Here is an 18,261-nt window from a genome sequence, read left to right on the forward strand (position 1 = left end):
CATCACAAAATTGTTTTTTTGGAGTGTAGAAAAATTAATTCAAAATGTCATTTGGATTGAGACTCATGTTGAATTACTACTTTTTAAAGCCTCTATGTGACCAAAATTGCCATTTTTACAGACTTTTTCTCCTACTCAGAAGCTTCTATTTTGACCAATTACAGGCATTTAAATGACTCTAAACACACTTATTTTTGTTCCAAGAGTTCTAATTCACATGCAATAGTCATTTACAGTCAAAAAATTAAACATAAAAAAATTACAATTTCTGACCATCTGGTGAAAGTTTCACAGTCATCGTTTTTCACCAGAAAATTGTTTTTTTGGACTGTAGAAAAATTCATTCAAAATGTCATTTGGATTGAGCCTCATGTTGAATAACCACTTTTTAACGCCTCAATGTGACCAAAATTGCCATTTTTACAGACTTTTTCTCCTACTCAGAAGCTTCTATTTCTACCAATTTCAGGCATTAAAAAGACTCTAAACACACTTATTTTAGTTACAAAAGTGATAATTCACATACAATAGTCATTTACAGTCAAAAACTTAAACAATAAAAAATTACCAATTCTGACCATCTGGAGAATGTTCGACAGGTCACGGGACACTGTTTTTCATCAGAAAATAGATTTTTTTGACTTTACAAAAATGTATTCAAAATGTCATTTGGATTGTGTCTCATGTTGAATAACTACTTTTTAAAGCCTCAATGTGACCAAAATTGCCATTTTTATAGACTTTTTCTCCTACTCAGAAGCTTCTATTTTGACCAATTTCAGGCATTAATATGACTCTAAACACACTTCTTTTAGTTCCAAAAGTGATAATTCACATGCAATAGTCATTTACAGTCCAAAAATTAAACATAAAAAAATTACAATTTCTGACCATCTGGAGAAAGTTCGACAGGTCACGGGAACTGTTTTTCATCAGAAAATTGATTTTTTGGACTGTAGAAAAATGTATTCAAAATGTCATTTGGATTGAGCCTCATGTTGAATAACTACTTTTTAAAGCACCATTTTGACCAAAATTGCCATTTTTACAGACTTTTTATCCTACTCAAAAGCTTCTATTTCGACAAATTTCAGGCATTAAAATGACTCTAAACACACTTATTTTAGTTCCAAAAGTGATAATTCACATGCAATAGTCATTTACAGTCAAAAAATTAAACATAAAAAAATTTTCAATTTCTGACCATCTGGAGAAAGTTCGACAGGTCACGGGTCACCGTTTTTCATCAGAAAATGGATTTTTTGGACTGTAGAAAAATGTATTCAAAATGTCATTTGGATTGTGCCTCATGTTGAATTACTACTTTTTAAAGCCTCTATGTGACCAAAATTGCCATTTTTACAGACTTTTTCTCCTACTCAGAAGCTTCTATTTCGACCAATTTCAGGCATTAAAATGACTCTAAACACACGTATTTTAGTTCCAAAAGTGATAATTAACATGCAATAGTCATTTACAGTCAAAAAATTAAACATACAAAAATTACAATTTCTGACCATCTGGAGAAAGTTTGACAGGTCACCGTTTTTCATCAGAAAATTGATTTTTTTGGACTGTAGACAAATGTATACAAAACGTCATTTGGATTGATACTCATGTTGAATTACTACTTTTTAAGGCCTCAATGGGACCAAAACTGCCATTTTTACAGACTTTTTCTCCTACTCAAAAGCTTCTATTTCGACCAATTTCAGGCATTTAAATGACTCTAAACGCACTTATTTTAGTTACAAAAGTGATAATTCACATGCAATAGTCATTTACAGTCAAAAACTTACACAATAAAAAATTACCAATTCTGACCATCTGGAGAATGTTCGACAGGTCACGGGTCATCATTTTTCATCCGAAAACTGTTTTTTTCGACTGTAGAAAAATGTATTCAAAATGTCATTTGGATTTTGCCTCATATTTAATAACTACTTTTTAAACCCTCAATGTGACCAAAATTGCCATTTTTACAGACTTTTTCTCCTACTCAGGGGCTTCTATTTCGACCAATTTCAGGCATTAAAATGACTCTAAACACACTTATTTTAGTTCCAAAAGTGATAATTCACATGCAATAGTCATTTACAGTCAAAAAATAACAGCTAAAAAAATGACAATTTCTGACCATCTGGAGAAAGTTTGACAGGTCACAGGTCATCGTTTTTCATCAGAAAATTGTTTTTTTGGACTGTAGAAAAATTCATTCAAAATGTCATTTGAATTGAGACTCATGTTGAATTACTACTTTTTAAAGCCTCTATGTGACCAAAATTGCCATTTTTACAGACTTTTTCTCGTACTCAGAAGCTTCTATTTTGACCAATTTCAGGCATTAAAATGACTATAAACACACTTATTTTAGTTCCAAGAGTTCTAATTCACATGCAATAGTCATTTACAGTCAAAAAATTAAACATAAAAAAATTACAATTTCTGACCATCTGGAGAAAGTTCGACAGGTCACGGGTCACCGTTTTTCATCAGAAAATGGATTTTTTGGACTGTAGAAAAATGTATTCAAAATGTCATTTGGATTGTGTCTCATGTTGAATAACTACTTTTTAAAGCCCCAATTTGACCAAAATTGCCATTTTTACAGACTTTTTCTCCTACTCAAAAGCATCTATTTCGACCAATTTCAGGCATTTAAATGACTCTAAACACACTTATTTTAGTTCCAAAAGTGATAATTAACATGCAATAGTCATTTACAGTCAAAAACTTACACAACAAAAAAATTTACCAATTCTGACCGTCTAGAGAATGTTCGACAGGTCACGGGTCATCATTTTTCATCCGAAAATAGTTTTTTTGGACTGTAGAAAAATGTATTCAAAATGTCATTTGGATTGAGACTCATGTTGAATAACTACTTTTTAACGCCTCAATGTGACCAAAATAGCCATTTTTACAGACTCTTTCTCCTACTCAGAAGCTTCTATTTCTACCAATTTCAGGCATTAAAATGACTCTAAACACACGTATTTTAGTTCCAAAAGTGATAATTAACCTGCAATAGTCATTTACAGTCAAAAAATTAAACATGCAAAAATTACAATTTCTGACCATCTGGAGAAAGTTCGACAGGTCACCGTTTTTCATCAGAAAATGGATTTTTTTGGACTGTAGACAAATGTATACAAAACGTCATTTGGATTGAGACTCATGTTGAATTACTACTTTTTAAAGCCTCAATGGGACCAAAACTGCCATTTTTACAGACTTTTTCTCCTACTCAAAAGCTTCTATTTCGACCAATTTCAGGCATTTAAATGACTCTAAACGCACTTATTTTAGTTACAAAAGTGATAATTCACATGCAATAGTCATTTACAGTCAAAAACTTACACAATAAAAAATTACCAATTCTGACCATCTGGAGAATGTTCGACAGGTCACGGGTCATCATTTTTCATCCGAAAATTGTTTTTTTCGACTGTAGAAAAATGTATTCAAAATGTCATTTGGATTTTGCCTCATGTTTAATAACTACTTTTTAAACCCTCAATGTGACCAAAATTGCCATTTTTACAGACTTTTTCTCCTACTCAGAAGCTTCTATTTCGACCAATTTCAGGCATTAAAATGACTCTAAACACACTTATTTTAGTTCCAAAAGTGATAATTCAAATGCAATAGTCATTTACAGTCAAAAAATTACAGCTAAAAAAATGACAATTTCTGACCATCTGGAGAAAGTTCGACAGGTCACGGGTCATCGTTTTTCATCAGAAAATTGTTTTTTTGGACTGGTGAAAAATTCATTCAAAATGTCATTTGGATTGAGACTCATGTTGAATTACTTTTTTTTAAAGCCTCTATGTGACCAAAATTGCCATTTTTACAGACTTTTTCTCGTACTCAGAAGCTTCTATTTTGACCAATTTCAGGCATTATAATGACTATAAACACACTTGTTTTAGTTCCAAGAGTTCTAATTCACATGCAATAGTCATTTACAGTCAAAAAACTTAAACATAAAAATTTACAATTTCTGACCATCTGGAGAAAGTTCGACAGGTCACGGGTCACCGTTTTTCATCAGAAAATGGATTTTTTGGACTGTAGAAAAATGTATTCAAAATGTCATTTGGATTGTGTCTCATGTTGAATAACTACTTTTTAAAGCCCCAATTTGACCAAAATTGCCATTTTTACAGACTTTTTCTCCTACTCAAAAGCATCTATTTCGACCAATTTCAGGCATTTAAATGATTCTAAACACACTTATTTTAGTTCCAAAAGTGATAATTAACATGCAATAGTCATTTACAGCCAAAAAATTAAAGATAAAAAAACGTACAATTTCTGACCATCTGGAGAAAGTTCGACAGGTCACGGGTCACCATTTTTCATCAGAAAATGGATTTTTTGGACTGTAGAAAAATGTATTCAAAATTTCATTTGGATTGAGACTCATGTTGAATTACTACTTTTTAAAGCCTCAATGTGACCAAAACTGCCATTTTTACAGACTTTTTCTCATACTCGGAAGCTTCTATTTCGACCAATTACAGGCATTTAAATGACTGTAAACACACTTATTTTTGTTCCAAGAGTTCTAATTCACATGCAATAGTCATTTACAGTCAAAAAATTAAACATAAAAAAATTACAATTTCTGACCATCTGGTGAAAGTTTCACAGGTCACTGGTCAATGTTTTTCATCAAAAAATTGTTTTTTTGGACTGTAGAAAAATTCATTCAAAATGTCATTTGGATTGAGCCTCATGTTGACTAACCACTTTTTAACGCCTCAATGTGACCAAAATTGCCATTTTTACAGACTTTTTCTCCTACTCAGAAGCTTCTATTTCTACCAATTTCAGCCATTAAAAAGCCTCCAAACACACTTATTTTAGTTACAAAAGTGATAATTCACATGCAATAGTCATTTACAGTCAAAAACTTACACAATAAAAAATTACCAATTCTGACCATCTGGAGAATGTTCGACAGGTCACGGGTCATCATTTTTCATCCGAAAACTGTTTTTTTCGACTGTAGAAAATGTATTCAAAATGTCATTTGGATTTTGCCTCATATTTAATAACTACTTTTTAAACCCTCAATGTGACCAAAATTGCCATTTTTACAGACTTTTTCTCCTACTCAGAAGCTTCTATTTCGACCAATTTCAGGCATTAAAATGACTCTAAACACACTTATTTTAGTTCCAAAAGTGATAATTCACATGCAATAGTCATTTACAGTCAAAAAATAACAGCTAAAAAAATGACAATTTCTGACCATCTGGAGAAAGTTCGACAGGTCACGGGTCATCGTTTTTCATCAGAAAATTGTTTTTTTGGACTGTAGAAAAATTCATTCAAAATGTCATTTGGATTGAGACTCATGTTGAATTACTACTTTTTAAAGCCTCTATGTGACCAAAATTGCCATTTTTACAGACTTTTTCTCGTACTCAGAAGCTTCTATTTTGACCAATTTCAGGCATTAAAATGACTATAAACACACTTATTTTAGTTCCAAGAGTTCTAATTCACATGCAATAGTCATTTACAGTCAAAAAATTAAACATAAAAAAATTACAATTTCTGACCATCTGGAGAAAGTTCGACAGGTCACGGGTCACCATTTTTCATCAGAAAATTGATTTTTTGGACTGTAGAAAAATGTATTCAAAATGTCATTTGGATTGTGTCTCATGTTGAATAACTACTTTTTAAAGCCCCAATTTGACCAAAATTACCATTTTTACAGACTTTTTCTCCTACTCAAAAGCATCTATTTCGACCAATTTCAGGCATTTAAATGACTCTAAACACACTTATTTTAGTTACAAAAGTGATAATTCACATGCAATAGTCATTTACAGTCAAAAACTTACACAATAAAAAATTACCAATTCTGACCATCTGGAGAATGTTCGACAGGTCACGGGTCATCATTTTTCATCCGAAAATTGTTTTTTTCGACTGTAGAAAAATGTATTCAAAATGTCATTTGGATTTTGCCTCATGTTTAATAACTACTTTTTAAACCCTCAATGTGACCAAAATTGCCATTTTTACAGACTTTTTCTCCTACTCAGAAGCTTCTATTTCGACCAATTTCAGGCATTAAAATGACTCTAAACACACTTATTTTAGTTCCAAAAGTGATAATTCAAATGCAATAGTCATTTACAGTCAAAAAATTACAGCTAAAAAAATGACAATTTCTGACCATCTGGAGAAAGTTTGACAGGTCACGGGTCATCGTTTTTCATCAGAAAATTGTTTTTTTGGACTGGTGAAAAATTCATTCAAAATGTCATTTGGATTGAGACTCATGTTGAATTACTTTTTTTTAAAGCCTCTATGTGACCAAAATTGCCATTTTTACAGACTTTTTCTCGTACGCAGAAGCTTCTATTTTGACCAATTTCAGGCATTATAATGACTATAAACACACTTGTTTTAGTTCCAAGAGTTCTAATTCACATGCAATAGTCATTTACAGTCAAAAAACTTAAACATAAAAATTTACAATTTCTGACCATCTGGAGAAAGTTCGACAGGTCACGGGTCACCGTTTTTCATCAGAAAATGGATTTTTTGGACTGTAGAAAAATGTATTCAAAATGTCATTTGGATTGTGTCTCATGTTGAATAACTACTTTTTAAAGCCCCAATTTGACCAAAATTGCCATTTTTACAGACTTTTTCTCCTACTCAAAAGCATCTATTTCGACCAATTTCAGGCATTTAAATGATTCTAAACACACTTATTTTAGTTCCAAAAGTGATAATTAACATGCAATAGTCATTTACAGCCAAAAAATTAAAGATAAAAAAACGTACAATTTCTGACCATCTGGAGAAAGTTCGACAGGTCACGGGTCACCATTTTTCATCAGAAAATGGATTTTTTGGACTGTAGAAAAATGTATTCAAAATTTCATTTGGATTGAGACTCATGTTGAATTACTACTTTTTAAAGCCTCAATGTGACCAAAACTGCCATTTTTACAGACTTTTTCTCATACTCGGAAGCTTCTATTTCGACCAATTACAGGCATTTAAATGACTGTAAACACACTTATTTTTGTTCCAAGAGTTCTAATTCACATGCAATAGTCATTTACAGTCAAAAAATTAAACATAAAAAAATTACAATTTCTGACCATCTGGTGAAAGTTTCACAGGTCACTGGTCAATGTTTTTCATCAAAAAATTGTTTTTTTGGACTGTAGAAAAATTCATTCAAAATGTCATTTGGATTGAGCCTCATGTTGACTAACCACTTTTTAACGCCTCAATGTGACCAAAATTGCCATTTTTACAGACTTTTTCTCCTACTCAGAAGCTTCTATTTCTACCAATTTCAGGCATTAAAAAGACTCCAAACACACTTATTTTAGTTACAAAAGTGATAATTCACATGCAATAGTCATTTACAGTCAAAAACTTACACATTAAAAAATTACCAATTCTGACCATCTGGAGAATGTTCGACAGGTCACGGGTCATCATTTTTCATCCGAAAACTGTTTTTTTCGACTGTAGAAAAATGTATTCAAAATGTCATTTGGATTTTGCCTCATATTTAATAACTACTTTTTAAACCCTCAATGTGACCAAAATTGCCATTTTTACAGACTTTTTCTCCTACTCAGAAGCTTCTATTTCGACCAATTTCAGGCATTAAAATGACTCTAAACACACTTATTTTAGTTCCAAAAGTGATAATTCACATGCAATAGTCACTTACAGTCAAAAAATAACAGCTAAAAAAATGACAATTTCTGACCATCTGGAGAAAGTTCGACAGGTCACGGGTCATCGTTTTTCATCAGAAAATTGTTTTTTTGGACTGTAGAAAAATTCATTCAAAATGTCATTTGGATTGAGACTCATGTTGAATTACTACTTTTTAAAGCCTCTATGTGACCAAAATTGCCATTTTTACAGACTTTTTCTCGTACTCAGAAGCTTCTATTTTGACCAATTTCAGGCATTAAAATGACTATAAACACACTTATTTTAGTTCCAAGAGTTCTAATTCACATGCAATAGTCATTTACAGTCAAAAAATTAAACATAAAAAAATTACAATTTCTGACCATCTGGAGAAAGTTCGACAGGTCACGGGTCACCATTTTTCATCAGAAAATTGATTTTTTGGACTGTAGAAAAATGTATTCAAAATGTCATTTGGATTGTGTCTCATGTTGAATAACTACTTTTTAAAGCCCCAATTTGACCAAAATTACCATTTTTACAGACTTTTTCTCCTACTCAAAAGCATCTATTTCGACCAATTTCAGGCATTTAAATGACTCTAAACACACTTATTTTAGTTACAAAAGTGATAATTCACATGCAATAGTCATTTACAGTCAAAAACTTACACAATAAACATTTTCCAATTCTGACCATCTGGAGAATGTTCGACAGGTCACGGGTCATCATTTTTCATCTGAAAATTGTTTTTTTGGACTGTAGAAAAATGTATTCAAAATTTCATTTGGATTTTGCCTCATGTTTAATAACTACTTTTTAAACCCTCAATGTGACCAAAATTTTCATTTTTACAGACTTTTTCTCCTACTCAGAAGCTTCTATTTCGACCAATTTCAGGCATTAAAATGACTCTAAACACACTTATTTTAGTTCCAAAAGTGATAATTCACATGCAATAGTCATTTACAGTCAAAAAATTAAAGCTAAAAAAATGACAATTTCTGACCATCTGGAGAAAGTTCGACAGGTCACGGGTCATCGTTTTTCATCAGAAAATTGTTTTTTTGGACTGTAGAAAATTTCATTCAAAATGTCATTTGAATTGAGACTCATGTTGAATTACTACTTTTTAAAGCCTCTATGTGACCAAAATTGCCATTTTTACAGACTTTTTCTCGTACTCAGAAGCTTCTATTTTGACCAATTTCAGGCATTAAAATGACTATAAACACACTTATTTTAGTTCCAAGAGTTCTAATTCACATGCAATAGTCATTTACAGTCAAAAAATTAAACATAAAAAAATTACAATTTCTGACCATCTGGAGAAAGTTCGACAGGTCACGGGTCACCATTTTTCATCAGAAAATTGATTTTTTGGACTGTAGAAAAATGTATTCAAAATGTCATTTGGATTGTGTCTCATGTTGAATAACTACTTTTTAAAGCCCCAATTTGACCAAAATTACCATTTTTACAGACTTTTTCTCCTACTCAAAAGCATCTATTTCGACCAATTTCAGGCATTTAAATGACTCTAAACACACTTATTTTAGTTACAAAAGTGATAATTCACATGCAATAGTCATTTACAGTCAAAAACTTACACAATAAACATTTTCCAATTCTGACCATCTGGAGAATGTTCGACAGGTCACGGGTCATCATTTTTCATCTGAAAATTGTTTTTTTGGACTGTAGAAAAATGTATTCAAAATTTCATTTGGATTTTGCCTCATGTTTAATAACTACTTTTTAAACCCTCAATGTGACCAAAATTTTCATTTTTACAGACTTTTTCTCCTACTCAGAAGCTTCTATTTCGACCAATTTCAGGCATTAAAATGACTCTAAACACACTTATTTTAGTTCCAAAAGTGATAATTCACATGCAATAGTCATTTACAGTCAAAAAATTAAAGCTAAAAAAATGACAATTTCTGACCATCTGGAGAAAGTTCGACAGGTCACGGGTCATCGTTTTTCATCAGAAAATTGTTTTTTTGGACTGTAGAAAATTTCATTCAAAATGTCATTTGAATTGAGACTCATGTTGAATTACTACTTTTTAAAGCCTCTATGTGACCAAAATTGCCATTTTTACAGACTTTTTCTCGTACTCAGAAGCTTCTATTTTGACCAATTTCAGGCATTAAAATGACTATAAATACACTTATTTTAGTTCCAAGAGTTCTAATTTACATGCAATAGTCATTTACAGTCAAAAAATTAAACATAAAAAAATTACAATTTCTGACCATCTGGAGAAAGTTCGACAGGTCACGGGTCACCGTTTTTCATCAGAAAATGGATTTTTTGGACTGTAGAAAAATGTATTCAAAATGTTATTTGGATTGTGTCTCATGTTGAATAACTACTTTTTAAAGCCCCAATTTGACCAAAATTGCCATTTTTACAGACTTTTTCTCCTACTCAAAAGCATCTATTTCGACCAATTTCAGGCATTTAAATGACTCTAAACACACTTATTTTAGTTCCAAAAGTGATAATTAACATGCAATAGTCATTTACAGTCAAAAACTTACACAACAAAAAAATTTACCAATTCTGACCATCTAGAGAATGTTCGACAGGTCACGGGTCATCATTTTTCATCCGAAAATAGTTTTTTTGGACTGTAGAAAAATGTATTCAAAATGTCATTTGGATTGAGACTCATGTTGAATAACTACTTTTTAACGCCTCAATGTGACCAAAATAGCCATTTTTACAGACTCTTTCTCCTACTCAGAAGCTTCTATTTCTACCAATTTCAGGCATTAAAATGACTCTAAACACACGTATTTTAGTTCCAAAAGTGATAATTAACATGCAATAGTCATTTACAGTCAAAAAATTAAACATACAAAAATTACAATTTCTGACCATCTGGAGAAAGTTCGACAGGTCACCGTTTTTCATCAGAAAATGGATTTTTTTGGACTGTAGACAAATGTATACAAAACGTCATTTGGATTGAGACTCATGTTGAATTACTACTTTTTAAAGCCTCAATGGGACCAAAACTGCCATTTTTACAGACTTTTTCTCCTACTCAAAAGCTTCTATTTCGACCAATTTCAGGCATTTAAATGACTCTAAACGCACTTATTTTAGTTACAAAAGTGATAATTCACATGCAATAGTCATTTACAGTCAAAAACTTACACAATAAAAAATTACCAATTCTGACCATCTGGAGAATGTTCGACAGGTCACGGGTCATCATTTTTCATCCGAAAATTGTTTTTTTCGACTGTAGAAAAATGTATTCAAAATGTCATTTGGATTTTGCCTCATGTTTAATAACTACTTTTTAAACCCTCAATGTGACCAAAATTGCCATTTTTACAGACTTTTTCTCCTACTCAGAAGCTTCTATTTCGACCAATTTCAGGCATTAAAATGACTCTAAACACACTTATTTTAGTTCCAAAAGTGATAATTCAAATGCAATAGTCATTTACAGTCAAAAAATTACAGCTAAAAAAATGACAATTTCTGACCATCTGGAGAAAGTTCGACAGGCCACGGGTCATCGTTTTTCATCAGAAAATTGTTTTTTTGGACTGGTGAAAAATTCATTCAAAATGTCATTTGGATTGAGACTCATGTTGAATTACTTTTTTTTAAAGCCTCTATGTGACCAAAATTGCCATTTTTACAGACTTTTTCTCGTACTCAGAAGCTTCTATTTTGACCAATTTCAGGCATTATAATGACTATAAACCACACTTGTTTTAGTTCCAAGAGTTCTAATTCACATGCAATAGTCATTTACAGTCAAAAAACTTAAACATAAAAATTTACAATTTCTGACCATCTGGAGAAAGTTCGACAGGTCACGGGTCACCGTTTTTCATCAGAAAATGGATTTTTTGGACTGTAGAAAAATGTATTCAAAATGTCATTTGGATTGTGTCTCATGTTGAATAACTACTTTTTAAAGCCCCAATTTGACCAAAATTGCCATTTTTACAGACTTTTTCTCCTACTCAAAAGCATCTATTTCGACCAATTTCAGGCATTTAAATGACTCTAAACACACCTATTTTAGTTCCAAAAGTGATAATTAACATGCAATAGTCATTTACAGCCAAAAAATTAAAGATAAAAAAACGTACAATTTCTGACCATCTGGAGAAAGTTCGACAGGTCACGGGTCACCATTTTTCATCAGAAAATGGATTTTTTGGACTGTAGAAAAATGTATTCAAAATTTCATTTGGATTGAGACTCATGTTGAATTACTACTTTTTAAAGCCTCAATGTGACCAAAACTGCCATTTTTACAGACTTTTTCTCATACTCGGAAGCTTCTATTTCGACCAATTACAGGCATTTAAATGACTCTAAACACACTTATTTTTGTTCCAAGAGTTCTAATTCACATGCAATAGTCATTTACAGTCAAAAAATTAAACATAAAAAAATTACAATTTCTGACCATCTGGTGAAAGTTTCACAGGTCACTGGTCAATGTTTTTCATCAGAAAATTGTTTTTTTGGACTGTAGAAAATTTCATTCAAAATGTCATTTGGATTGAGCCTCATGTTGACTAACCACTTTTTAACGCCTCAATGTGACCAAAATTGCCATTTTTACAGACTTTTTCTCCTACTCAGAAGCTTCTATTTCTACCAATTTCAGGCATTAAAAAGACTCCAAACACACTTATTTTAGTTACAAAAGTGATAATTCACATACAATAGTCATTTACAGTCAAAAACTTAAACAATAAAAAATTACCAGTTCTGACCATCTGGAGAATGTTCGACAGGTCACGGGACACTGTTTTTCATCAGAAAATAGATTTTTTTGACTTTACAAAAATGTATTCAAAATGTCATTTGGATTGTGTCTCATGTTGAATAACTACTTTTTAAAGCCTCAATGTGACCAAATATTACCATTTTTATAGACTTTTTCTCCTACTCAGAAGCTTCTATTTTGACCAATTTCAGGCATTAATATGACTCTAAACACACTTCTTTTAGTTTCAAAAGTGATAATTCACATGCAATAGTCATTTACAGTCCAAAAATTAAACATAAAAAAATTACAATTTCTGACCATCTGGAGAAAGTTCGACAGGTCACGGGAACTGTTTTTCATCAGAAAATTGATTTTTTGGACTGTAGAAAAATGCATTCAAAATGTCATTTGGATTGAGCCTCATGTTGAATAACTACTTTTTAAAGCCCCAATTTGACCAAAATTGCCATTTTTACAGACTTTTTATCCTACTCAAAAGCTTCTATTTCGACAAATTTCAGGCATTAAAATGACTCTAAACACACCTATTTTAGTTCCAAAAGTGATAATTCACATGCAATAGTCATTTACAGTCAAAAAACTTAAACATAAAAAAATTACAATTTCTGACCATCTGGAGAAAGTTCGACAGGTCACGGGTCACCGTTTTTCATCAGAAAATGGATTTTTTGGACTGTAGAAAAATGTATTCAAAATGTCATTTGGATTGTGTCTCATGTTGAATAACTACTTTTTAAAGCCCCAATTTGACCAAAATTGCCATTTTTACAGACTTTTTCTCCTACTCAAAAGCATCTATTTCGACCAATTTCAGGCATTTAAATGACTCTAAACACACCTATTTTAGTTCCAAAAGTGATAATTAACATGCAATAGTCATTTACAGCCAAAAAATTAAAGATAAAAAAACGTGGGGGCGTGGCCAACCGGGCAGCGAAATGGCCGCTCTGTGAGCGAGCTCCGCCGGCTGCACAAATAAATCCTGAAATAATCCTACCCAAGCACGTGAAAAGTCCCGTTTTCTGCACCGGAGGGTGTCGCACATCGAGCAGCGCTGCCGTCTATCGTCTGTCGGCAGCTGGAAGCCGCGGAGCCGAGCTGTGCCCCTGTCCTCCCCGCCCGCGTGGATCCTCTGGTGAGAGCCCGCTGCTGAGAGGGTCGGAGGCGGCTGGCTGCGGCTGCGTGAGGCCGGGGCTGTGCGGGCCTGGGGTGAAGCGGCCGGCTGCTCCCTCGGACCTGGAGAGGGTGGAGGGGAGGAGTCCGTCGCAGCAGAAGCGGAACCATCTGGGGACCCGGCCGCTGTGCCCCGTCTGCCGCGCTGTGTGGAGCGCTGCCGGGCCGGCCTGCGCCCGACCGAGGAAGGAGGGCACCCGGGCGGCGCGGGCGCCATCTTGTGAACACCGGAGGAGGCGGCCGAGAGACTGACCTGCGCGGCACCTGGTGGGCACTGGACTATAGCTTGGCCCGCGCCCCTACACACTTGCTGTGGGGGTGGGCGACGACCTGTGCTGGATGACCTGCGGATGGGGCTGGCGCTGTGGTGACTGCTGGACACACGCTATAGGCTTTCGCTGGCTCTGCTGAGGGCGGCCCGTGGGCGATTGGAACTGCGAGGGGCCACGGTGCTGCCTTCGCGTGCTGCATCGTTCCTGTGCCAGACCCGGAGACTGGCGGCTTGAGGACGCGGCTTGATCGCGCCGGGGGCGGCTGAGCCGGGACAGTCGAGCTCCTGTGGACACCTGCGGAAAAGGAGGGGACGGCAGAGAGATTATATGCGGCGCCACAGGTGAGAGACAGTTGGACTGCACGAGGCCCATCGCGCCACACCCGCGCTGCCCGGCGAAAAGGGGGCAGACGGGGCCCGGCTGGCGGGCGCGATTACTCGCTATGCCCCAACCGATCTGAGGCCATAGGGGTGTAGAGGAGGCGGGGAGGCTGCACCCCGAGGGTTGACCCCGGCGCGAGGGGCGCTGTCTGGGATACGCTGCCATACCGGACTGCCTCAGCGGACACCTCCTTACAGGGGTCCGTGACAGGCCAGTCGCCATGGGAGGGAAGAACGAGGCGAAACAGTCCCGGCTCACATTTGAACACAAACGCCAGGCCAAGCAGCAGGCAGCGGACCAGGAGGCGGCGGAATCTTCCTCGCAGGGGTCGGGGCCTGAAAGTGAATACCGCGCGCTGATGCTCGAGGTGAGGTCGAGCCTGAAGAGTATTGATGCAAAACTGGACGCCATGGCCTCACAGCTGGAATCAGTTAAGCAACAGGTGGACTCGCACGAGTCACGACTCGACAGCCTGGAGAACGAACGCACTGAATGCTGTGAGTTCAGACGGGAGACCAAACAACACCTCACGTTTGTGGATAAGGAACTGGCATTCCTAAGGGCCAAGACTGATGATTTAGAGGCCAGGTCCCGCAGATCCAAAATTCGCATCACTGGCATCCCGGAAACGACGAACATGGGCAAGATGGAGCTCTATGTGTCGGAGCTGCTCCACGAGCTCTTTGATCCGGCGCTTTCCCCGATGTTCGCGGTTGAGAGGGCACACCGGTCGCTGGAGAAGAAGCCGCCAGTGGGGGCGGCGCCGCGCCCGATCCTGGCTAAGATCCTGAACTTTCAAGACAGAGACCTTATCTTACGCCTTGCACGTGAAAAGGGGAAAATCGAACATAAAGGTAACCACATCTCCTTTTACCCGGATTTCACTCCTCTGGTGCAGGCTGCCCGGAAAGAATTTCTGCCTGCCAAAAAGCTGCTCCTACAGGCTACCATCCCATATGCACTGTTATATCCAGCCAAGCTGAAGGTGACATACGAAGGCACCACTCACTACTTCACTGAGGCAAAGGAGGCGTTGAAGTTCGCTAAGCGGCTCGGCGGAGCTGCGGCTAGACGCACGTCGCCACGTGCGGAGATGATAGACGATCGCCTGAGTGACAATGACTGACCGGGACGTGAGTAGGCGGCTGGGGCCACCCATGCTGTTCATTGTGGGTTCTGCGGGATGGGTTGTCTTCTTCCCGCCGGTGATTGCACCTGTGGGCCGGATTCGTGGTTCCGGGGTGCCGAGGGAGGCCTATCCCTAGTATGTGCGATTTAACTCCAGAACTGGAACTCCTCGACAGGACAAGGGACTCGGATGTGTTCTGGGTTGCTTATGGTGTAGCCACCCTGTGAAAGCGGGGGAGTACGTCTGGAGCACCACGCCCCATGGGGTATCTCCCATTGTTTGCGGGTAACATGTGCACATATGTTTTGCGTGTACATGGTGGGGATCGGTCACAACCTGATTGGGGGGTTGGTGAGGGTGGAGGGCGGCGGGGGAAGTTGGGTTCGTTACAGTTTAACATGTTATGGTACGATGGATATGATTTTTGGCATTTTAACACACTGAGGACACACACAGGGCACGGGCTATACACTGTGTTGGTGATACAGTGCAGGGGCGAGGGCGTAGAGACATCACATGACTGATGGGATGACGACCGTTAGGTTATTGACGTGGAACGTTAGAGGGCTTGGGGACTACAAAAAGGCTAGGCTAATGCAGGGGTATCTCGCCCGACACAAGATAGATATCTGCTTTCTGCAGGAGACGCACCTTTCCTCCACTCCCTCACACAGGCTGAAACACTCACGTTGGGCAGGTGTGTACTACGCTGTCTATTCGAATTATGCCAGAGGGGTGGCCATACTCATATGGGCCGGGCTGGATTGGAAGGAACATCACACTGTATTGGACAAGGAAGGCCGCTATGTTATCACACACGGGGTGCTGCAGGGGAGGGAGATTGTATTGGCTGCAGTGTACGGACCTAACATTGATGACCCCGGCTTCTTCAGGGACCTGTGGGCTCAGATTGTGTTACGGGACTGTTCCACTATTATTCTAGGCGGGGATTTTAATGTGGCACTGGTGGACGCAATGGACCGTAGGGGGGCGGGTGGGCCAACCCACATCAGAGCGCGACAAGCCATTTTCGATATCATGGCCGAGGGATTGCTGTCGGATGTATGGAGAGATAGGCACCCCGCTGATGCTGTGGGGACTTGCATAACGAGCCAGCATGCGGCATGGTCCCGACTGGATTACTGGCTGGTCTCGCCGGAAGTGGCGACCTGGGGTGTTGAGGTGGACATTCAAGCACGGTCACTATCGGATCACGCCCCCTGCTTGCTAGGGATCCGCGTACCTGATGCCCCTACCCGCGCGTTCTCCTGGCGGCTACCCCAGCACGCACTCACAGACTCTGCTTTCACCGAAGAAATCAGGGAGGACATTGTGAAGTATTTTGGAACCAACACGGGGTCAGTGGCTACCGAGGCGTCCCTCTGGGACGCATTTAAGGCGGTGATCCGAGGCCAGTGTATTTCCAGACAGGCCGGGGTTCTCAAGACCATCCGCGGGATCCTGAGCAGATTGGAGAGGGAGCTACGGGACTTAGAGGTACGATTCTGTGCTGACCCGTCGCCTTCACTGGCGGCCCAAATGAAGGCCAAGCTCCTAGAGTTCGAAACCGAGGTGCAGCGTGAGGTCAAATTCCTGGGTAAGCAGGAGGAGGCCCGTCGGTACGGGGAGGGGGATAGACCTAGCAGGACCCTGGCGCGGCTGATTTCCCCGCGTGCGCAGTCCCACTTCATAGCCTCCATACAGGACGTGGGGGGTGAGCTCCGGCTAGGGCACGACGCAGTCCTGACTGCTTTTGCCCAGTTCTACTCATCCCTGTACACTTCTAGACAGACTACAGTTCCTCAGTCCCTAGATGCCTTCCTCGACTCGATCGCCCTTGTTTGGTTTAGCGACCACCACCGCCGCTACATGGATGTCCCGTTCACTGCCCGGGATGTGGCGCAAGTGATAAAGAGCATGCCCGCGCATAAAGCCCCTGGCCCGGACGGCCTGACCACCACCTTCTATAAAACATACGTTGATGAACTTGCCCCCAGGCTCCTCTCGGTATTTGCGGAGGCCCAGGAGACTGGTTCCCTGCCGGACTCGATGCGAGAGGCACTCATAATCACGCTGCTGAAACCGGACAAGGATAGCCAACTGCTGGACTCGTACCGTCCGCTCTCCCTTATTAACGTAGACGTCAAAATCTACGCTAAACTGATTGCAGACAGGCTTCAACCCTTGTTACCGATGGTGGCGCTGCCCGATCAATCGGGGTTTATCCCCGGCCGCGCCACGTCCCACAATTTGCGAACAATATTCTCAGTACTACACCACCTACACCCCTCTGTACAGGCGGCGGTCGTTTTCCTAGACGCAACGAAAGCGTTTGACTCGCTAGAGTGGCCCTACCTTTTTAGGATTCTCGGGAGAATGGGATTTAGTCCCCTCTTCATAAACCTGATTCGGCCCCTGTATGCCGCTCCAAGAGCACGGGTGCGGGTGAATGGGCTGATCTCCCAGCCTTTTGGCATATCACGCGGGACCAGGCAGGGGTGCCCTCTGTCCCCTCTACTTTTTGCCATTGCCATGGAGCCTCTGGCGGCTCGGGTCCGCCAGCACCATACCGCCCGGGGTATAGGCTTCAGCTCTCGCAGCCTGCTGATCTCCCTGTACGCAGACGATGTGACGTTATATGTCACCAATCCCGCCGAGAACCTGAGCCCACTTCTGAGGGAATTCGTGTGGTTCGAGGGATTGGCCGGTGTGGCGATTAACTGGTCCAAGTCGGTCGCGTTCCCCCTGACGGATGCCACATTGGAGGTGACCTCAGACTATCCCCTGCGCTGGGAAACAGACTCGGTCAAATACCTGGGGGTCTGGAT

The sequence above is a fragment of the Triturus cristatus genome, chromosome 8 (assembly GCF_964204655.1).
Source record: "Triturus cristatus chromosome 8, aTriCri1.1, whole genome shotgun sequence".
NCBI lineage: Eukaryota > Metazoa > Chordata > Amphibia > Caudata > Salamandridae > Triturus > Triturus cristatus.